The sequence below is a fragment of the Pteropus vampyrus genome, unplaced genomic scaffold (assembly GCF_000151845.1).
Source record: "Pteropus vampyrus isolate Shadow unplaced genomic scaffold, Pvam_2.0 Scaffold14, whole genome shotgun sequence".
NCBI classification, from domain to species: Eukaryota; Metazoa; Chordata; class Mammalia; order Chiroptera; family Pteropodidae; genus Pteropus; species Pteropus vampyrus.
This window is the reverse complement of record NW_011888795.1, coordinates 15,149,857-15,174,298: the sequence shown is the minus strand read 5'-3', so window position 1 is coordinate 15,174,298 and position 24,442 is coordinate 15,149,857. Positions and strand designations below refer to the sequence as shown.

At 35.1% G+C, this 24,442-nt stretch overlaps 1 protein-coding gene and 1 pseudogene across 3 annotated transcripts in view; one reads left to right on the top strand and one right to left on the bottom strand.

The window, feature by feature from the left end:
• The window catches only part of TBL1XR1 (transducin beta like 1 X-linked receptor 1), a 146,543-nt gene that overhangs the window by 72,703 nt on the left and 49,398 nt on the right, over positions 1-24,442 (bottom strand). The gene's annotated exons all lie outside the window — the stretch shown is intronic.
• On the top strand, positions 8,336-8,454 carry LOC111734354 (annotated as a pseudogene).

The following is a 24,442-nucleotide window of genomic DNA, read 5'->3' as shown; positions in this document are numbered from 1 at the left end:
ATAAGCTCAAACACATGGCAATTCCCAGGAATGGAATGAATGAATGGGAATGCGACCCCCACTCTTCTGAAACCAGTATGTTATACATGACTCTGATATCACCGCTAAATGAGAATGCAAATTTGAACCTCTACATTAAATATAAATAACAGTAATTTTTTAAATCTAAAATGAACATAAAGTAATAGAGCACTGTACACCAATGGATACTTGTTTTCACCACTGGAACATGTACACACACAATACACACAAACTCACATCTATCTTTTGGAAAATATCATATTAGATCATTTCAGTTGATATTCTTTCTACTTTTTTCATCCTCTCCCTTGTTCTTTTCTTACTTTTCTGTGGTCAGTGAGTCTTTCTCTTATCAGTCTCATATGTCTCAAATCTTAGTTTTCTCTATCTTTTCTCTAATCTTGTTTTCTTCATTCAGTCATTTAACTTTACCTATTAAACTATAGGCCTTTAATGGAAAAATCTCAATAATAATTTGATATTTAGGTAGTTAAATAGTTGATTCTAGGATGTGAAATGCAAATAAATTTGGAAAATGATGTGTCAACAGGTATGCCCATTTGCACATACAATACAATATGGAAAACTGAAGGATTTCTAAAAACCATAAGCAGGTCTTTCTTCTGAATTCTGTATTAGATAGTTTTCTAGTCAGCTCATTTACCAATGCCCCTGCCACTGTGTAGTGCATTTATAAAGCACACCACACAATTCTTCACCTTATAAAATGAATGTGAATTGTAAAAGATATATCTTCTACAAAAGAATTACAAAAATCTAAGGTGTATTTAAGATAATCTGACAGATGTATATTAAAATTATTTGCACTAAAGTAATTCAAGTTGTCCAAAAAAAAAAAAAACCAAAATCTGTGTCCTTTACATCCATCTGCCTTATAACCTCATTTGCTCAACATCCCCTACTCTCACCATAGCAGATGACCCTGAGATCAGGATTGAACTCAGGCAGAGTAGTAAGATCAAACATAGCTTCACCAACACTGGCTATGATCTTTCTATCTTTGTTAAGTGACAGGGAAAATTGATCCAAACATATATTATGATCTCAATTTTCTAAAAACAAGATATACTCAAGACCATAAGCCTACATAAAAAACAATTTAAACATGGATTGATATCTAATCATCCAATTATTATCTGAGTTAGTTTCATTGGTAGCATCATATGTAGTTGAATTCTGTATTAGGTTTATACAAAAAAAAACAAAAAACAAAAAAAAACAAAAAAACACAACCAACAACACTTGTGCAGGAATAAGACAAAAAAAGCTATCAAGTATCTCGAAATGTGTCTGTCAGAGAGTAAGTAATGCAATTAAAGACAATAAAAACCACAAACTCTCTTATACTAAGCCATAGAGTTTTTAAAATTAAAGTTTGGTGTAGGCATTTTCAAGTGTTATTAAAAGTGAAATTTACTTTTTAGGCACTACCATCTACCCATCCAGTTTCCAGTTCACTAACTTTCTATGATAGAGAACTGAACATAAGAAAAGGCTTAGACTCAAACTTTACTTGTGATACTAGAATGGTCATATAAAAATGTATGACTAGACACACATAGTTATCAGTTGCTTTAAAAAAAAAAAAGTGGCACATCAACATGTGGAATTGTAACTAATTTCTTTTTCTCTTTCCAAAAAACTGTTACTAAATTAATTGTGCAACTTATAATTTATGATGCCCTAGAAATATGACAGATATGACACTTTTCTTCTTAACACAATGCTGATAGCAGCTAAACTTTTTAAAGTAGTTTAGCGGGGAGAAATAAGTAGAAAGGTGATAAGGGGCAGTAGGATTAGCATAAGGATGTAAGAAATAATAAGATGAACAATAAAATCAAACTTTGCCTTCTCCAAATTTGCCTAAGACCACATAGGCAGTACCTGGGCACGTAACAAGTTAAAAGAAAAAACTGACATAATTCCTAGATCTTATTAAGATTCTCACTCTTCTCCAGGGCTTAATATTTTATTTAAGATACCAATAATTTGAATAGCTAATTAGGCTAGAATAACACAAAAATCATGCTACTGAACAATACACTCGCAGCAGAAATGAGAGCTATGCCAGAGATGTTGGGTATTTGATTAACTCTGTCCTACAGAAAATTTCCAGATTCTAACCTAAATGTGACTCAGATTTAATTGATTTAGGGTAAAATCTGTAAGTCGGTAGCATTTTAAAGCTCACCCATGTGATTCCAGAAAGGGTTGAGAAGCAATGGACTATGTGGCACGAAAGGGCAGGAAGAGTTATTTTACTAGAGTCTAATTATTAATCTGCAGGGAGAAACCCAACGAGATCACTTATTTTAAATATTAGCATTGCAAAGTGAGTGTTTCTCAGAACTAGAGTGGGAAACATACTACACATCAAGTTAATTAAAAGTTTTATTAATTTGATTTTAAGATTAACAATAAGAAACAAAAGATAAACTCAATCCCTCTCCCAAAAACTGAATTTGAAAAGGAAAGACAATAACAATGAAGATATGTGAGACAGAAAGAGACCCAGAAAGACCACAAAACAGAACTACTATAACAAAAGAACACAAAAGGAACACTGCTGATATCTACATTCAGGTAAAGAGACACATCAAGACCAAATGTGACTCAGTTACGTGTGACTTATTACTAGTAAGTAGTAAGTAGAAGTTACAGAAAGATAATTTTTTCTGCTCATTATAATGAAGAACTGTTACACAAGTCAATGGAAATGGTCAAACAAAACCTATATCTACCACTCAGCAAGAAAACTAGGATAGTGGGATATTGAGTTGTATGCGTGCCCTGTCTGATTCTTTCCAACTCATCATGCAAGGGTGCAATCATGACAGGGCCACAAGTGGCACTGATGGCACCTGTGTGCAAAGGACTCCAGTAGGACAAATTAAAAAAGAGAGAGAAGCCATATTAGAGTACATGGAGTTCAGAGCCTAAATTGTGAGCCAAAGAGTTTGGACTTGACTCCAAGACCTGAGACAGTAGGCTAGAGGGGCTAAGACAAGGTAACTTAACCTCTCAGTGCCTCAGTTCTTTGATCTGTAAAATAAGTTGTTATGAGAGTTGAATAACTTAATATTTATAAGTGCAAAACAGTGCCTGACATAAGATTCAGATGTAATCATTTAAAAATAATATATAGAAATTATATATACATATAAATGATAATGAGCCCTTCCCTAAGACACAGTCCCATACCAGGGCAATAGCTTTGCTGACAAGAGCATGGCCTGGATGCTAGCACCTATTTGTTCCCTTGGATGTGCGCTTCTGTGCAGGACACAAACTGCCCATTCATATTCTGCTGTACTGTGTGCTACTATGACTGTAGAGTCCAGTTTTATTTTGTCTTTTGTGAGTTAATAGCATAACTACTCCAAAAAAAATGTATCATTGATAAAACTTTTAAATTATAACAGATTTGGGCTGTGCCTGAACATGGTAGTTGCCCTGACTAGTGTGACTCCAGAGTGACAATAAACACACCTAACCTTATTGGAGCAGAGCTTTCAATCATACTTGAAAAATTAAGTCTTCAACTTTCACTTTGTAATAGAAAGGGATAAGCTTCTTACCTTTTTAAAAAAAAAAAAAAAAAAATAACAACATGCCAGTAGATAATTAGTGAAATGGAAATTGTCATTCTGAAGTACTTGGGACACAAAGAAAAAAATACATTTACATTCAATTAGGTGTTGGGTACAGAATTTTAAAATGTTATATTTCTACCTACTACGGAAGGATTCAAAAGTGTAACTCTTGTACATCTGTACTGAGAGTATTTCCTTACAGATTTTCACATGAAAAAACTTGAAAATGGGTTGCTTTGACTTTCTATTTTTAAAATTGATATAATCTAGACAATACCAACAACAAATGCTTTACCGTCAGTAAGAAAAAAAAACTGTTCACTTAACTATCATGTTTCTATCGAAGTGGCTGTCAGATTACTCCTCCCTTAAGAAATCAGGGCTAGCCTGTCTACATAATTCAGTCTAAGTATCTAAAACAGATGATATATTCTCACAATTCTAAAAGATGATATATTCTCACAATTCTAAAAATTCTCTCTCATCTGATGTTGGTTTGCCAAATTGCTTTCAATTTAACCTTTTCACCAAATTTAAAATAAAATATATAAACTAGCAAATACGAAGCTGAGTTGTCTGCCTGATTCACTGAAGACATATAAACATAGGAAATAGAGGCTCACACTCCCCACTCCCCTTTCTCTGTATCAGGAGTCGTGAAAAGAAAGAACACCACCTTTGTGAAGTAATTATTTACTTCAATACAAAGCATTACTCCTCTTCCTGCCTACCATCAAAATTATAATAAAGCACTGAATGAGACAATACGAATAAAACTGCCCATCTTACTTTTCAGCTACTGCTATGCAATGGTCTAGGGGTTGGCAAATGGCCAGAAAGTATATACTTTTTGGTTTTGCAGGCCACATGGTCTTGGTAACTACTCAACTCTGCTATTGTAGTGCAAAGCCCCCACAGATAATACATAAAGGAATGGATATTACTGTTGGCCATCAAACTTTATTCACAAACACACAAAAAAAAGGGCAACACAAAATACTTAGTTGGCCATGAAATAATTCCCAAGACCACCCAAAATTCTACAGATCCAGGATGAAGCTCTTAGGTTAAATGAGGTAGATATTTTCTTTAAAAAAAAAAAAATCAAAGTAACAGACCAAGTAAAAATTTTTTTTCAAGCATTCGCCACTAAAACTATATAACCATTCTAAGGGAAGAAAGTTTTATATGGCATTCAAACATATTAACTTTTGTGGCACTATATAATAAAGTTTGATCAGAAAAATAAGAGAGTATTAAAACTTCAATATTTCTCTGCCATCTTCAGACACTTAAAAGACAGTGGAAATAAAATGGAAAGAACGAAGGAATTCTACTCTTTGTTTAAAGACTCAGCTCTTTCACATCATACCCATAAAACCATGAGCAAGTCCAGAGTGTTCTCATCTGTAAAATGAGGGTATTATATGTATTATAGTAGAGGTCTCCAACCTTTTTGGCACCAGGGACTGGTTTGCTCGCTTGCCCACTGTTTATCTCCTGCTGTGTGGCTCGGTTTCTAACAGGCCACAGACCAGGGATTGGGGATCTGTTATATATTATATACTGTTATATATTATATATCTGCAGTGACGGTGTATTAGCTTAACAAGTATACAAAGAATTCGGCTTACTGTTAAAAAAAAAAAAAAAAAACCCTACAGTTTAAAAACAAGAGAGCACCAATCCTATTAAATCTCTAAAGATGTTTTCACACAGAATATTAATAAATACCAGCTAACTGTAATTGCTTATATAGCCTAAAAGGGCACAAAAGGGTTAAGAATAGTATAGTATTGAAAGGTAAAAAATTTAGTTTCTAAGAAAAAACTGTTTATGACTTACCATAAGGTTATAAAAATAGCAATGGGAAGTATTTAAAACAACAACAACAACAAAAGAGAACAGTGAAGGCACAGAAATAACAGTGGTCCTGGAAATGAACTCTCTTGACCAAAGCAAATAAAAGCAACAAAAATTACTGGCCATAAATTTTGCCAATACTAGCCAATGTTCACCAAGCAGAAGGTGAGAAGTACTATTACGCATATGTTAAGAGAAAATGAGCTTATATGTTAGCTTTCTGGCACGGTTAACGACAACACCACTAAAAATCACTTCTATAATGTAAACTAAAGTGTTATCACAAAAAATGTTTTCACATTTTCTAACAATCCTAAATCATAATATAATTTACAGATAACTCTGGTAAACAGGTAAATTATGTACGTCATGTTCGTAAAACAAATTCATAGGACTATCTATAGACAAAATTACATTTAAAACAAAACGTTAATTTTCTTATTTTTTCCCAGTTCTCTAACATTAAAGCAACCAAAGATTCCATCGACAACAAAGGACCTGCCTGCCATAAATGAACTCTCTCTATGAACAATGCATTAGTTACTCAAGCAAGAAAATGCAGAGAAGAAAGCCAGAGTCTCCTTCAGGAGACCAGGAACCAATGTAATTTAAAGCCATCATTTATCTCTAAGGGTTAAGTTAAATGGTAGGTTTTTTTTTTTTTTTTAACTGACTATAAAATTTATCCTGCAACAGACAACACAACTGTGGGGAGAAAGGAAACAGGAAAAGAGAGGAAGGAAAAAAGAAAAAGAAAATATTAACCTCTCTACTAGACACTGTTAATATTAAAGGTTAGCCCTTTACCAACAATGAAATGAAACTTACTAAACTATATCAGTAAATAAAAGACCCTTGCCCTTGCAGAGTTTAAACTTCAGCAGAATTTAGAATTAGGTAGTATGTAGACGGTGCTGTGAAAAAAAAAAGTCTGATTAGGATGGGGGGACCGAGGAGTTCCGGCGGAGAAGGGGGGAGATGGTGCCCCCAGGTTGCAGCAGTAAGTAGAATGGTCAGAACTAGTTTGTATTTCAACTGAGAGCTGGTAAGGTATCAGGAAGCTATTGTATATTCTGTGTTCTATATGCAGGCAATTGTGTATGCAGATGCACCTTACTGTGATGTTGTCAGCTTAGCACTGGAAAATGTACCTAGAACATCCACATTCACAAAATAGGTCATTTACGTTTCAATTACTCCAATTCTTTCTCTGAAACATCTGTTCTTGCCTATATCCTGTATCTCCTGTGTATTATAAAGTTGTAATTCTTAGGACAGACATTAGCCATTATAAATGGCAAGTTTACTTAACAACTTAGCATTGTAATATTATGGAGGCCATCAAAAAAGTTATCAAATGTGCAAGAGAACATATGCTAAATAAGAGAAACTTTCCTAACTGCTGCCCAGAGCCTGTTCATTCACAGTATTTTTCATACATTCTTACCAAATTAAACTAAAAAAGCTTAGAACTTTGTCAAGACACAGGTTGCTGAAAAACAGAAATATGTCACCGAAATGAAATGTCTGGTTACTTAAGTCCTACTACGATTTAGACAAGAGACTCAATTTTTAAAATATCCAGAAAATGTCTACATTGCACCTAGTACTACATACATGTACCTACCATCAGTACCTTGAAATACCTAATTAGCAGAAACAAAACAAAACACAAATATGGATAGAGACTAACACCTCTTTAAAAGCTTTAAGAACTTTTGGTCTTGTTTTTTCTCACTGTATTCAATGCTCTTTAGTAGAGCAAAAATAAAGAGACAAGTGAGACTGGTTTGTGAAAACCAAAACTAGAACTATGAAGACTGGCTAAACTTTTTTCAATACCTTCAAGTGTAAACTCCTGGAAAAAAATACGAGTATCTTTGTAACTTGTGCCTTCTATTATACCTAAAATATAATTCTGGATTCCAATGAGCACTAAATGAGATGGACGGAGGGGGGATTTGTGGAGGTAGGGGAGTGACAATGAAGTCTTACCTCTTCCTTATGAGAGAGGAAATAACTTGGAAAATATCTTTCCCACCAAAGAGGATGAAAATCTGTTGTGGGACTGTGCACTGGCCTCTCGATCTCAAGTCCAGGCTAATCAATCAGATGAAAAGAACTACTGCTCTGATGAGTCAGAATCATCAGTAGGAGGAACTCAGTGGGAGAAACTCACAAAATCTAAGTAGGCCACACCTGTAATCTGTTTACTCAGAAGTATATAGGACAGGAAAGGCTATCAGGATATTATCAGGCCAGACAGGTCGGGAGAACATGCGAAACAGGAGCTGTCTTTGCACATCTCCCTTCTACTACCACCACATGATGGCTCAGGCACAAGAGGGCAAGAACTCACTCAAGGGTGTGGAAGCTACCCTGACTGAGAAATCCCAAGTTACACAGAGGACCACATCAATTACAAATAAGAGTCTCATAGGCATAGTTTCCAGGGGACCCAACCAATCTAGGAACATGCTAAGCTACAAGAAGGCATTAAACTTTCCTACCAGGTATTCACTCCCACTCCAGATGCAGTTCACAAGTTAGAGACTTTGCCACGCTGACATTCCACCTGCATGTTTTGGGTGAAACACAGCTCAAATTATACCAACATCTTCTTTCCACACGAGGAGAAAAGGTTTGGTGAACCTTTTCCTCACAACACATCTGGGTGATCCTCATCCCTGCTCTACCTCTAGGATGCCAGTGGTCTTGGGCCTATAACTTAAGCTTTTATAGAACACAGAACTAGTTCATCTCCTATAAGCAATAACTAAGTTTCATGGGTTGACCTCTGATATACTTTAAAGTCTTTTAAAAACTAAGAACTAGTCTACGGCCATGCCACTCTGCACGTGCCCGATCTCCTCTGATCTCGGAAGCTAAGCAGGGTCGGGACCGGTTAGTACTTAGATGGGAGACCACCTAGGAATACCAGGTGCTGTAGGTATTAAAAAATAAATAAATACGTAAGAACTAGGCTCACAAAAAAACAGGTACTCAGAGAAGAAAATACCTCTTGACTTCTTTGAAATAAGGCAACATAGACATAAAACCAAACTAACTGAAAAATATCTTGTAATTAGCACAGAAAACCTGTTCTCATGATATGAAGGTTAAACAAAGTTAAAGAAAAGCAGTCTAGTACATAAACTGAGGTCCAGAGGTTAAATATTCTTACCGGAAGTAACAAAATGACTACTAAACTTTTGCAACGCTTGTGCACCATCATTTAAATCTTATGACAAGCTTGTACAGTACCTATTATTGTCTCTTTCAAAATCGAGTTAACCTAGGCTCGAAAGAAGATCCTAAACCAAAATCAAAAGCTGATAAAGGGCAGGGAAATGGTCATCGGATGCCAGATTAAATTCTTAACCATTCTCCTCCTCTAGATCTCCTGAGTCTCTCTTCAAAACCTTTGTTTTCAAAGTTTTCTTATTCTAACCCTGACAAAAGATTTTTAATGAAAGTATCACTTTACTTAGGAGGAAGAGATTTATATCCATATTCTCTTACTGCCACAAGTAGGATGGACTCAATACAGAGGACAGTGTAAATCTACCAACCAAAATAAACACATTTTGCTACTCGCTCCTATCCAGGTTCCAAATGCTTTTGAACTAGTTCTTGAAATACTACGTAGATGTGATTGTTTTAAAAAAAAAACTGATACATACAGAAATCAGGGATTTCATGTGATGAAAGTTAGGTTAAATTTATTTAATTTACATAATCAGTATTCATAAGAGAGCCTGGAATTTTAGAATGCATAATCCTCCTACTTTGGAAGTTTACCAAAAAGTCTTGGAAGGCACAAAAGCACTACAGCCATTTCTGTAGCAAATATTGTGCTATTTATGGCTTGATATTTCACTACCCAAGTCAAACGCCTGAAAGTCATCCCTGACTCTTCCCTCTGTCTCCTCCGTCTGCCATATCAACCACTAACTTCCTTCCCCTGCAAATCTGATGACATCTAAAGTCCAAATTATTTTTAATAGCCATGCATGCCAAAATTAATAATTGCACTTGATTATCTGAAAGTCCAGCCTTTTTTTTTTTTTTTTTTAAATTTTGAAATGAAAGAGGCAATAGTGGGTTTCTTTGTTGGGTCACTAGCTTAATTAGTTATTCGTTTATGTAATAACTATTAACTGCCTTCAGAATCCTTGCTAACATAATCCCAATTTCGTTGAAAGCAGCAACATGCCCAGATGAATACATCCTCAGCCATCCTTATAGCTACAGGTAGCCCTTATGAAACAGTCTGGCTAATAATAAGACTGAAGCAGAAATTGGAACAGAGGCTGTCAAGACATGGGAAGAGGTTAAGGAAGCTTTTGCTTTCCTGAAAACAGAACAGATGCGGCACCTCCTCCTGCTTAAACATGATGCCTCCTGTATCAGTAGCAATTTTTCAACTGAGGCAATAAGCCTGATGGAATTCCTCAAACTAAGGAAAATGTAATTTTTTAAAAAAGCAGAAAATGTACTCTTAAAAAAGGCACATCTTGCCTCTCAATTTCTTCCATTTGTTTAAAACAGTGTTTCCAGTTACTTGAAGCCAGCTGGACAAGAATCTCTCTCTGTAGGGGTTCAGAATAGGCCTCCCCAAAATGTGCCACTTCAGCAAGTGAATTATTTTGAAGGCAATCTAGACCCTGAAGGCTCCTTAGAAACTTTTACCACTCCCTTAAAGAATTTAAATTAGGGGACTTCCTGCTCATAGTAAGAGTTATCAACAGAAATAACTTTTTGGGGGGCCTATCTATACGGCATGACAAACTATTAATTACTGAACATCTGGCTCTTCTTTTCATCCTGTAATGACCTTCCTCCCCTCTCAAGCCGTAAAGCACCTCGCCACTTCATTCCTTAGTGCAGAATGCCACATATACCTCATTTTCCCTTTCTGTCTTTGAACCTCTTGTGTAATGTGGGGTCTCTGACTTTCATGTATGTGGGGTTCCCATGCATACATATGCAATGAAATTTGGTTATTTTCTCTTGTTAATCTGTCCCATGTAGATTTAATTATTAGACCAGGTGAAAGAACCTTGAGGGCAGAGGAAAGCTTCCTCCTTCCCCACATTCCCACAGATATCCCTAAAGCATTTCGAGCTTCCTATGTATGTATAAACTTAATTCATCTCTCATGCCAAGCCTATTCCTCTTCCTATATTCTCTACCTCTGTGTATGGCTCCATCCTCCCAGTCACCCAAGCTACAGATAGTAGCTCTTTCTCCTCTTTCATCGCCTACAGCTAATCAATCACCAAACACCATTAGTACCTCTACGGTGTTACCTCACAGTATATTTTCAGTCCTCCAAATCCCCCATATCCGATCCTAATGATTCTGGATATGCTGTATGCTTCGGCTAAATTTCAGATCGTCTATATCTTACCTAAGGTCTACCACCACTGCAGATATTCATTTTGTATGCCTGTCTCCCTTCAATAGAAGGTATATATCTTGAAAGATATTTTATTCAGCTTAAAACACTAGATGCCTAGAACAAAGCCTGGAAAAAATGGTCCTCTCACAAAAAGACTAATGGTTACAATGAATACCTTATACACACAGGTACCATAAAAAAACATCAATGACAATAAAATTATTGGGTTGCTTTTCCTTCCCTCACAAAATCAATTTCAGGAAGAACGAAAACAAATGCAACCTATATCTGATGCAAAACGTATCTGAAGTTCACAATACTGGAAGTACAATTTTTGTTCAAAAGGTAAAGAATAAGAAGTATGACCAATTATTTAACAGCCATACCTAGTTCCAAAATACTGTATGACCCAAACTCATTATCATAAATATTACGCCTTGGTAAAATATTTTTAAAGCATTGTAATGCAGTACGGTTACAAATGCAGGCGCAAATTTAAAAACATAACAGCTGCTATTGAAAGGCATGTCCTTAGTTTTGCTTTTTTAGGGTACATGGCTTGATTTTGACCCCATTGATTACTTTAGGCCAGAGTAGAGGAATTGGCAAGGCAAAGGAGAATTGCATAGGAAGTGTGGACAGCCTGTAGTTCACTGAGAAAAGTTTAAGAGATTTTTTATTTTTGCTATTTTTCCTTCACTGTTCCATAGACAAAAGCTAGAAAGACTACTCCAAGAAATCAGACAGCTTACAATAGGAAGGGACTCCTTTTATCAACAGTTTTTGACCCCAAGATCTTGGAATAATAGATAGATTTGCTCTACTGGCATTCTAACACTAGAGGAAATAAAATCTGAAAGAATATGAATGCTCCATACACATTTATTATCATAAAGCTGTCTATGGTTTTTCAAATTTTCTAGGTTTACTGGTGGCTACTATGAAATTAAATCTCCATCTCATACTTCCTATCACTTATTTCTTGCTTTCCCCTCTCCTAAAGATCTGAATATTTTATGACTTTGTTCTCCTCTAACCGCATCAAATTCCCTACTCCTTTCCCACATTTAATAATCCTATGTCAGGCCATTTCATTTATAAACCTTGCAAAATAAAACTGTCAGAAATAAATATCTAGTTCTTTACAATTTTTCAATTACGTTAGTGCATTTACTTATTCATATTTACATTGCCTTCCATTCACAGCTTCATGCATTCTTTACCAAAAACTACACATAGAACTAGAACTACAAGAATACTGTGATCTACCACTTACTGAGCATCAGACATTTGGCTAGTTACTCTATCTACCCACAGATGGATGTGTCCTTATGAGAACTAAGTAAGACAATACCTATAAAGCATTCGATAGCACTTGAGATATAAAAAAGTAATTAATAATAGCCATTGTTATTTTACTAGATTTTGTGTGTGATGGGACACACATTGAGCTGTCTTTTGACAGAACCAAATTCACTGAAATAAACAATCAACGCAATCTAAATGTCTAGTATGTTTTACTTTGTGTTTTCATGAATATTATGTACAGCTTATTTCATAAAAATAAAAATGCGACTTTGTTTTTAAATAGACTATTAGCATTCAAAATAAGGTATCATTTCTGGATTAATAATGTAAAATAGAAGGTGAGGAAAAAAGGATTACTAGTGAGGGAAGCAGGATTGGCTCAAGATTCTCAGTATCTCAGAATACACATTTTTAATCAACATCACAACCAACAACTATAGTGGGTATTGGATTAATCAAATGTTCATGTTTTAAAGAAATATCAATCTAATATTACTATTCCTGTTCCCTGGCTTCCAAACAGTAGCTGAGAAGCAACAAAACTACTGCCTAAAACAGCAACACTGAATTCCTGGGAAGTAAACTTTAAATGACAGCAAATTCTGTGTAAATTTAACAAGGCTTCCATTAAGCCCTCTCCATAATTATACAGTATTTAAAAACAGTACCTTTATTTTGGTTTTGAATATCATGTAGATTACTAAATTATCTGTGTGGCCTTAAATTACTTTCCTTTTAGATTTAACATCAAAATAATTTTAAAACATTAATGGGAAATAACTCGCAGTTTCCCACTCCCGGAACTTCCTTATAGGCAGTGTTAAGCTCTCAGTTCTCCCTGATGTTTGCTCGCTTGGACAATTTAATGTGCTCTGTAAATTCTATTAATACAAACCTTTTCTAGTGTAGTAATAAGATATTAACAGTCTGATTCAGTCTAACTTTGAATGCCACTAGTACGATGACTATTTTTCTAATTTGAAAGAAGTCAACAAATCCCACTTGTAGCTTTAATAAATTCCACTTTATTTCCATGTCATTGCTTGGAAGAAATTTAAAGTAAAACCGGCAATGTCATTCAAAGGGCAAAGAAGCAATACTGAAGAGCAGAATGGGTTCACCATAAGGTGAATATCAACCAAGAACTACTGAACCACTCATCAGTTTGCTATTTTTTAATACTGTGAAAGGTAGTGAGCAGTTAGAAACCAGAAGTCCAGTGCAGTGGTTATACATCTCTCAGTAGTATATAAATTTTGATTTGTTTTTCCTTTTCCTTATTTATTTTATCCACTATTCTTGGCCAGAAATTCAAGACATAACTGCAGAAGGTTCAAACCATGACTACTGTTAAGCCACACCTAGGAAACTGGTTCCATTCCAGGCCAATATGGAAATGGGTCTATTCTTTCAAAATCACTTGATCTCTTCAAACTCTCAGAAGTTCCTGAACTTTCATTCATTTGTTCATTCATTCATTCAGTCACAGCCATTTAAGAACCATTAACTTTAACTTGTAAAGGAGGAAAGAATGGTCTAGTTATAATCGTACTACACATGCAACAATAAACTTCTAGGGCTGCTTCAAGCTCCAAGTCCCCAAGAAATTCTCTGAACGGAGAATGACTTGGCAGAGCCTGGATCTCCCTGAAGTCCAACTCTACCAAGATATGTAATCCTAGACTAAAGTTAAGTCTACAAGGAGGACATGGAGAAATACCAGACTTTCATTCAAAGTATATCTAGAATGACCCTACTGGTTAATTTGATCCATTTGTTGCTATGAAACATTAAACACACACACACACACACACACACGCCCGCACACCCACCGCCCACCCCTAGTCCCAGGCACAGAACTCCTAAAACTCTTGTAATAGGCTAACAATATGAGCACTAGGAACATCTTTTGTTTCAATATTTGGTTTCTGACCCTGGTTTCTGACAGAGCTCCTAAATTCCTTGGAATTTCCTGAGTGATAGGAGAGTCTTTTGTGGATAACTTCAGGGTGGGGGCTAGCTACCTAAGACCAAGCCATGATTAGAAGCTTAGAATGTTCCACTCCACCCCAACCTCAATCTCCTGGGAAGGGGAGAGGGACTGATGACTGAGTTAAGAACAGACCTGCCTAGACGATGAAATCTCCAAAAAACCCTCAAAACTATGGGATTCAGAGAGCTTCTGAATCACTGAATACATGGAGGTACTGGGAGGGCGATGTACCTATGTCCGACATTAAAGCTCTGCACCCCTCCCTTCCCCCGCTTTTTGCCCTACACATCTCTTCCATCTGGATGTTCATCTATACCCTTTGTCTCATCGTTTTATAATAAACTGTTCTGTTACGTGGTTCCGTAAGTTCTGTGAGCCATTCTAGCAAATAACAAACCCAAGGAAGGCACTGTGGAAAACCCTGATTTATAGTGGGCCAGTCAGTGGTGACAGCCTGGGACTCGCAACAGGTGTCTGAAGTGAGGGCAGTTTTGTGGAACTGACCCCTTTACTTGAAAGATCTGATGCTAACTCCAGGTAGAGAGTGATAGAACTGAGTGACTTGTAGGACACCCAACTGGTATCGCAGAGAATTAACTGGTGTGGAAAAAACTGTGACACATTTGATGATCAGAAGCGTCAGAAGTATTCTGTGTGGGAATAAAGGAAAACACCAGAATGTTTTCCGCAAATCACTAATATTTCTCCAGCCTAATAAACCTTATCGCATTATGTTTTATGTCAGTCTACAACAATTTTCTCTCCCAAAGCATTATTCAAAGCACATTATTTCACTAAGACTTATCAAGGGCATTTTACTTAAAATTAAAGGAAGACATTAAATTGTGTCTAAAGATAACAAATCAAGACAAAAATAAACGTATAATGGTAACCACCAAAAGAACCACAGAACAAGGTCTTAACATTGTTGTTTCCTAAGATCAGTATTAGTAAAGAAGCCTTTTTCCCCATTATATACAGTTGTTATTTTCGTAGTATTTAAAAAAAAAAAGTAAGGGGTCAAATATGTGGTTACAAATAAACCTAACTACAGGTGAACACATAATGCTGTGTGTGTGTGTGTGTGTGTGTGTAATATATATATACATGCCTTACCGTTAAATTGTACACATGAAACTTACTGGATTTCATTAACCCAATGTCACCATAAAAAAAAATTTTGATCTAACTTCTTACTGTCCATTTAGCTACTGCAATAATTGTACATTCTAAAAAAAAAAACAAACTTTACCTCAATATTATTAACTATTAATAAATGCTGTTAACTTTTTTGAGAATCTTACAACTATTCCTTTGTCTCTTTAAAGCATATAAGATATTTTAAAAAGACAAATAGGTGTATGAGTTTGTGTATATACATACCAACTACTATTAAAAATGTGAACATAAAAATATTTAAAAAAAAAAAGTACTGACATTTCTGATTTTCTAGGTCACCCAAGGCCAGGAACTTAAATTTCCTTTAAGCAGATAACAAACCTTAATGACACATCCTTTTACACACACCCACCTCACTGGGTCTATTTGGTAATTTTACAAGACTTAATGCATGTTTTAGGTAGAAATGTTTTAAGAATGGGAGTATCCTTCCCAATTAAGGCAAAAAACTGGCCATCGCATTTTTATCCAAAGGCATGACTAGATTCCTAAACAAAATTAAATATGACTTGTCATACTCACCAATGATGCCAATGGTCAAAGCAGAGCCCATAAACAAAGGAGGAAGGAGAAGGGGAGTAAAATTTTAGAAAAATGTTAAAACAATCTGTGAATTCTTTTATTAGGTTTAATTGCGTGCTATATGGTGAAACACGTTATTAGCTCTTCATTCATTTCACTACTATGTATAGAGCGCCTCCTATATATGCCAGTCATCATTTCAGATGCCAAGGTGCAGTAAAGAAAACTCCTTGAAGTTTAATTCTAGTGGGGGAGGACAAACAAAATGAGTACATTGTAATATATGGGGACCTTCTCCTCTCAATTTCTCAGCCTAACTATTGTAAAACTTACAAGAGATACTTACATTTTAGCACTGTTACCAGATTCATTGATTGCAAACACCAGAAAGCAACTCCAGAAAATGGGATTTATTGAAAGCATTAATTCACTCAGAAAAACCTGGTTAGTCAGATTTTCAAAGTAAGAAACCATAGCCGTCCGTCTATGGATCAAGAATACCCCTATCCGATTAAGCTTGTTTCTGGAACCTGTTTCAACAACTTGTGGTCAAATATGGTCAATCTCTATCTCCAATGAATGGCTGGATACATATTAATCAGGACTTCCACTGATTTTACTTATAAATAATAAATAGATATGAATGACTGACAGAAGGATGGTTTTCAACCCTGAGGCAGAGAGATCTACAAAGAATATTCATACACAGTCTTTTTTTTACTGCCACATGATAGGGTTGTTGAAGTCTGCTTTATATAGACAATGGTTATTCACTGCATTGTGACACCCCATTGGTCTAGATCCTGGCTACCAATTTTGTGGATTGTTTTAGTTTATACTTCCACAACCATTTACTATTCCTCCAAGGTCAACTGCTATACTTGGATGGCTGGGTCTGCAGAGGCTCCAGAATCAACTGACATGCAGAAACATGGTAAAGAATTCTTAGGCCTAAATATGGATTCCATGGCCTATATTTCAATCTCACCCATTTTTTTTCAAGGTCATTTTATTGCAGTGCTGCTACTGCCCTTTCTTTCGACTAAGTCTTTATATTTCTTACATCAAATTTCTGTTAGAAGAGAGCTGAAGGTATCCTCCTCTACAACAGAAAAGACCCTAGGCTGGCTTCCTAAGGAAACTACCCACAAAACAACAATCCCCAAAATGCTGCATAAAGTGAATCCAGTTACTATATCCCAAATGGTATCTCATCGATCTTTATTTAAATAACTATGGGGGCCATTTTCCTACTCCACCATTCTAAATTCCATACATAATTATAAAGACCCTACTTACAGAACTCAGAACTGATGACCTTAACTTCTCATTACTTTACGACATGCATCACCCCTTAACCTCTCTGACACAATAGGTTTGTTTTCAATGGGGCCTTCTTTGATTTAAATATGTTCGTTGTAATGGCTTTCTCTTTCCTTCTCCTCCAGAACCTACCCATTTTTCAAGATCCAGCTCAGCTCTTTCCTGCTGAAAGCCTTCCTTTACTACACCAACCAATCAGTGATGCTTCTACTCTCCAAAGAAGGCTAGTAAGTAATAAACCAGTCATTTTATAGTCCTAGAAAATACAGTTCAGACAGGTTAAGTAACTTACCCCAAACTAGCCAATGACAAAGGCTAGACTATAATCCAGACCTTCAAACTCAAAGGTTTATCTGTTCTTCCAAACTCTTTTAACATTATTTCCAACAACAAATTTAACCATATCCCTTTCACACTTAAAAATTCCCAATGGATTCTCCACACCTATATATTTTAACCATTATCCAAAGTCAATCCATCCTTCAGAGCACAGGTCAAGTGCAATCTAATCCATTCGAAAATTTCTTTTTGATAGTTCTAACTCATATTGATTTTCCTCTTTTCCAAATTTACTATATTTTAATCAATATCACCTTTTTTACTTTGCATGTGTTATCTCATTTACTCCCCAAAACAATTCAAAAAGGCAGGAATATATTAGCCATGGTATACGAATGGCCCAAAGATATTAATTTGCTTACATTTATACAATTATTCACAGTATTTACTCCACAAACAGCTACAATTTAAAACTATGTCATCACCCACAAAGTCTATGCTCTTTAAATATAGCATACCGCAATTCTTTTTTTCCTGCATGCACGCACGCACGCACACACACACACACACACACACACACACACACACACCTATAATTCTTTTTATAAAACTCGAATTCAGGACTCACTCTTGATTCTTGGTCTAGAATTATTTCAATTATAACCTACAGATTTTTCTTGTTATAGGAGTCCATCCTTTTCATTCCTTTAAAACCACAGTTAATGTAATTTGAATCTATTCCTGAGGAACAAGCAAACCCAAGCTCATAAACTTTCTTTAAAAATGTCATTGTCAATGTAATAAAACACAAAGGCAAGTTGAGAAACTATGCCAGATTATATTCAGTGTGCGACCTTGCATTGAATCCTAGATTAGAGCAAAACAACTGCTAGCAATACCATTAGGACAATTGGTAAAATTTGAATATGGGATATGTTACATAACAGTATTATATCAATATTATATCATTAAATATTCCTAAACGTGATCACTGTACTGAGACTATGTAAAAGAGACTTTTTTTTTTTAAGAGATACAAGTACTTAGAGGTAAAGAATCATGATGTGCACTATTCTCAAAAGGTTCAGCTAAAATAATGAGATAAATAAAAATAATGATAAAAAGGATGATTAATGCCAACATAAAGCAAATGTGCAAAAATGTCAAAAATTGGTAAATTTATATAAAAGTGAGAGTTCAAATTTACAGAAAAACTGAAAAATACTGTTGAGAAAGGAATGAGTAGGCATATAAACCAGACAGTGGCAAACATTTTCTGTAAAGAACCAGATAGTAAATATTTTAGGCTTTAAGGGCCAGTCTGTCACAACTACTCGATGTTGCCACAGTAGCACAAAGAAAGCCTATAGGCAATAATACAAACAAATGGGTGTGGTATGTACCAGTAAAACCTTATTTACAAAAAGCAGGCCTTAGTTTGCCAACCCATGACACAGATAAAAAAGACTGGCCATGTGCTGAAAATTGCTGGAAGCTAAGCAATGGGAACATAAGATGTTTATTATATTATTCTTTTATGTATTTTGAAATTTTTCATAATAAAGTTTAAAAATAAAAACTTTTGCTGAGAAATCTTCCTACGATGTCGATCTCTTTCTTCCCTTCCACAGATTACCGCTTCCAGAAAAGTTCCAATTTGACTTTACCCATCTTTCTTCTATGATTATCTTCCCTAAACAATGTGCAATTTGTTCAACCAGATCAAACTCATATAAACAGAGAGTGCATGTTACTTGCATTAACTTTCTCTTTAAAGTCTAAAGTCCTTGGGGAAAAGGGTCTTATCTGGTAGTTAACATAAATTTGGTGGCCTAACAGGCTGATGTAGCATCTTTTATCATTGGCTCTGAACTCGTCTCTCTTTGGCACATAGGAAATGAAAGTTTCAAAACCACACTGATCCTATTTCCTGTGCAGTGTAAGGAAAGCAAGCCTGTTTTAGGTAAAACTGCCTTCATAATATGACATACCCTTAGATTTTATAAGACTTTTCATAGCTAAAGAAGTAAAATCAATAGAACTTGCAACTAAGAGCCAGAGATTCCTGGAAACCTATAAGACTTGAAAGCATACAAGAATGACCCTCATCCCCAATCTCACAGATGAAAAAATGAGGATAATCCTAGCATTTGAATTAATCAATGTGAAGTCAAAACTATGAAGTGCATTGAAAAACAATAGTAGTATTAATAAGCAGTTTTATTATATTAATATAAGGCATACTTGTAATTACAGTATATCTGGACATGTTAACAGATTCTGCTTCTGAGCACTACTGTCAAATTCAATTATTCTATAATACTGTGTCTATTAAGTAAAATACATTCAATTAGGTATAGGATATATAACAATTCAAATATTTCCTCCTTTAAAATAAGATGTACAAAAACACATAATTGCTATAGATTAAGACAAATGTGGTGAACACTATAAGCTTAAGTCAAAGCATCGAGGAACATAGATAAGAATACTGCTCCAGGTTAGGGTGAGATCACAATGGAGAGAAAGTGCATATTCCCTGAAAATAGCATACTGACCCAAATCCCTTAATATTGTTGTGAGATTTACCTCTAACACAGATGTTAAACTTGGCCCTATACTATTCTAATCTGCACTCCTGTGTAGTTGAAGACAAGATCTCCAACCTGCAATGTTAGAACCCAAAATACTGCAGGTTCACCAACAGTGAAGCCACACTGCTGGAAATTCAATTTTGCTGGGCTAACTTTCACATACCTATTATAGTCAAGTATGAGGAAAAACAGAGCTCTGAGATCAATGGTGTCTGGCTGATAGAGCTCAATGTGGTAACTGCAAAGAACGACAGGTTCTTTAAATAGTAGTAATAGCTGCAAATTAAAGCACAGATCACCACATGTGTGCAGGAAGGACTTATAGTCAGATACCAGTCTTTTCAGGCTCATTCACAAATACCAAATAATTAGCAATAATGAGGTCTTCATCTTCCAATTCCAATAGTATTTTTATAAAATATGCTAATTCCAGTTGAATGTGGGGTACTCTTTAATACAATAAATCCCTCTCTAAATTTAATATGGCTGTTGAACACTACAGGCAAGTCAGCCATTGGGAAACATCCTGCACTGCAATATTTTCCCCATATTCTATCCTGTAATGGACATATCTGTCTTGTATCAATTAGTTGAGAGGAGAAGTGACCCTTCTGGACAGGTCATGGATAGAGGCCTATGAAAAGAGCAACCTTTAAGTGGTCCATTCAAAAACAGAAGGAAAAGGAAACCTTTATAGTATAGTTTAGTAATTTTTAATGTACAGTAACTTCAGATGAAACCTCATATACACTAAAAATAATACTTTTACCTTCCTTAAGCATAAAAATTTAATGCACACATTAATTTTTTTTTTAATTTAAGTCTTAAAAAGTTATATAAAGACAACTTCTTCACTGTATTCAATTTGTACCAGTTGCTCACTGAGGCACACCCATACTAACATCACAGAAAGAAAGCTTTTGTTTGAAATCAACTGTTCCCAACCAAGATCCAGGCTAGGCTCAAAGTGAAAATTTTGGAATAATCTTTAAAATAAGAAAAAAAAAACCCTAAAATTGAGCAGACAAGATAAATGTTTAAAACAACAGGTTAAGCCCCAATTTTTTTCTCCCTATTTTATAGATCATTCTAAAATCTCGCTTCAAAGAAATAAAGACATCAAATTTTCTTCACATTCTCAAATCTATTTAGAACAATATATTTTGAGAGTCTTATCACCAAAAGGTCCTTATTTTGCCAGGCATTTGCCTCAATCAGCTTAAATAACAATCAGATTTCTTCCAAACCTTAAAACATACAACGAAAATATATCTATTGTAAAAGTACAAATACGCACTAGTACATTTTCTTCAACCCACAATCTACAAATCACAACCATGCACAAATGTGATGTTAGACTAACACTTCAATTTTTAGTTCTCAACAAGTTTCATTCTTGCTACAGTGCCTCATCCCCACTGTTCACTGGGTTTTCCAACAATGTCAAAGAAGCCAAAAAGAAAAGAATTAGCTCAAGCAATAGAATCAATTTTCAGAATAAATAATATTAGCTAATCAAAAACTACAGTACTTCTATCATTTAATCTGTCAAGACAATAACCTATTTTCGCTCACTTTCTGCTACCTGACAGAAGTCTGGGAAAGAACGACCCTGAAGAGAAAACCCTTCACAAACGTGAAAGCAAATTAGAACAAGAAAATGGAAATCCTTCAACCTTTGTTCTATGTAGAATTCCATTCTGTAATTATACTAACAAAACGGTTTGACCTCTGCATGAGTTCCTCCAAAGATGAGCTTTCATGTGAGGGTGCCCGTTTTACTAAATTATTAGACAGCTCTAATTGTTTCAAGGTGCTTTCTTCCCTAGGATTGAAATTAGTCTACCTGTAAGTTCTACTTCCGGCACCTAGAGCTACACAAAACATACTTAACTCAGCTCCAAATGAAAATCTTTAGGAACTGGAAGGACTTTCTCCCTGTCTCTCATTCCTGAGTATTCTAGTTCACATTTTAAAACGTTATGACATATCAATTACAAAACCTCCTCTGGTTTGTGTCCTTTTAAAAATAAGACTCCTGACATAGAACACAGTACTTTATTCACAGCATTTTTTCTCCAATACTTAGTAAATGCATTCTTATTATGGACAACAGGTTGGGAGCAGTCAGTCAGTAAAACTCAAAATCTCTTCAACCACTAACAAGATCTAGAAAGTACAGATAAAAATTCACAAAAAAATTACCGTGACAAACGGAAGCTAGAACAGCTGGATATCCATATGCAAAAAAAAAATGAAGGTGGAATTCTACTTCTTCCATATAAAAATTAACTCAAAATGGATCAAAGACCTAAGTGACTTTGGATTAAGCAATGGTTTCTTAGGTGTGTTACCTAAAACACTTGCAAGAAAATAATAAACTGTCATCATCAAAATTTAAGTTTTTCACTTCAAAAGACACCATCAAGAAAGTGAAAAGGCAACCCACAAAATGGAAAAAAAATTTTTACAAAGCATGTAAGGGTTTTGTGTCTAGAAGAAATAAATATTACAAATCAATAACAGAAAGGCAAATAACCCCATTTAAAAATGAGCAATGTATCTGACTAGATATTCCACCAAAAATGATACAGAAATGGTCAATAAGCACATGAAAATACATTTGACATCATTAGCCATCAGGGAAATGTCAATCAGAATTACCACTTTCCACTCATCATTAGAATGGCTGCCAACAAAGACAGGAACAATGGTTGTAGAGAATGTGGGGGAATAAGATCCCTCGTCCGCTACTGGTGGGGATGTGAAACACAGCCACTTGGAAAAGTCTAGCAGTTCTTCAATTACTAATATTTCGTTAGAAATATTTATTAGAACTGAAAATATATATATTTAGCGTAAAACTGATAGGTACCATTAAAAGATTTCATAAAAATGAAAAACTACATCAGGACATGTTTTCTTTCTATACATATATTAACAATGACTACAATAACTCATTTTTAAATTCTAGGTGGCAGCCAGTATACTTGATATACCAAGGAGATACGCTAGCAATTTTCTTTATAATTACCACTAAAATTAAAATGGCTCACTAAATTCTTCAATTTCTAGATTTTCAAATTTTCAAGGAAAAATTAACCATTCAAACTGACAAAGATTTTAAAATCAAATAGTAAGATGGAGAGCACTGTTTTTTAATCAGTTCTAGAATTCACCATTAATCAATAACTTCAAAGAGAATGATCACACACACAAAAAAGTAAATCATCAAAGCTGATAGAGAGGCTGCATTTTTTTCAAAAGGTAATAACAGACTATAATATAAATGCCCGGTCCTCTCAAAATAAGAAATTTTTTGAGGTCGTAAAAGCACAGATTGCTAGATTCCGCCCTAGACTTTCTAATTCAACTGCTAGGTCTGGGATAGGACCAAAGATTTGTATTTCTTACAAGTTACCTGGAGATGTTGATGCTGCCAGGGGCCACACACACTTGGAGGCCTACTACTGTGTACAATCCTGATTAACATAACAATATATATATTTTTTTGAACAGAAAAATCGGTAGTATTAATGATCATCCTATCATTTGTCATCAAATGTCATCTATTAAAGTTTACGTAATAAAATTAAGACACATCAAAGAAGCTTTTTATCTTTAGGACTTTCTCAATGGTGTTTGCTCCAATATGGTACATGCTTCTATTAACATGCCTATGAGATTATCTTTCAAGCACTTCATCACCTGTACTGCATCCATGATGCCTTGATTCCCCTAGCTGGAAATAAATGCTTACTCCTTTGAACCTAAGTCCTCATTTGTACCACCCATAATATGATCGCCAGCTTGTATTATTTGTTTAGCTATCTGAAGTCAAGACTTATCTCACCTATTAAACTAAAAAGTTTCATGGTGGCCTCAGAGTTCTTAGCACTGGCTCTCCAAAAGTACTGAATAAAAATGCGTTCAGTGAATAATTGAAATCAGTATCTTTGATTTCATTGCTGAAAAAAAAGAAGGCACAGTAGGTCAAGCTTTACAGAGAAATGAAATCAAAACCAAATCCTTTTTAAATGACTACACATATTATACTATTTAACAATTTAGGTACAGGTTTATGGAAAAAACCACTGGGAGGCTCAATCTAGCTTCAACAATAACTTACAATACAACCCTCGAGTTGGTCAATTAACCTACTCTGCTCAAAAAATGCATTCACAGTCCAAAATTAGGCTATTTTTTTTAAAGACTGATCTGCCACAGACAGATTACAGTATAGGACCTGCTCCTCAAGCATAATTATTTCCATAATATATTATTTAGATTAAAAATATCTCTGTGTTATGGCATGTACTAAACATGCTGCCACCTGACC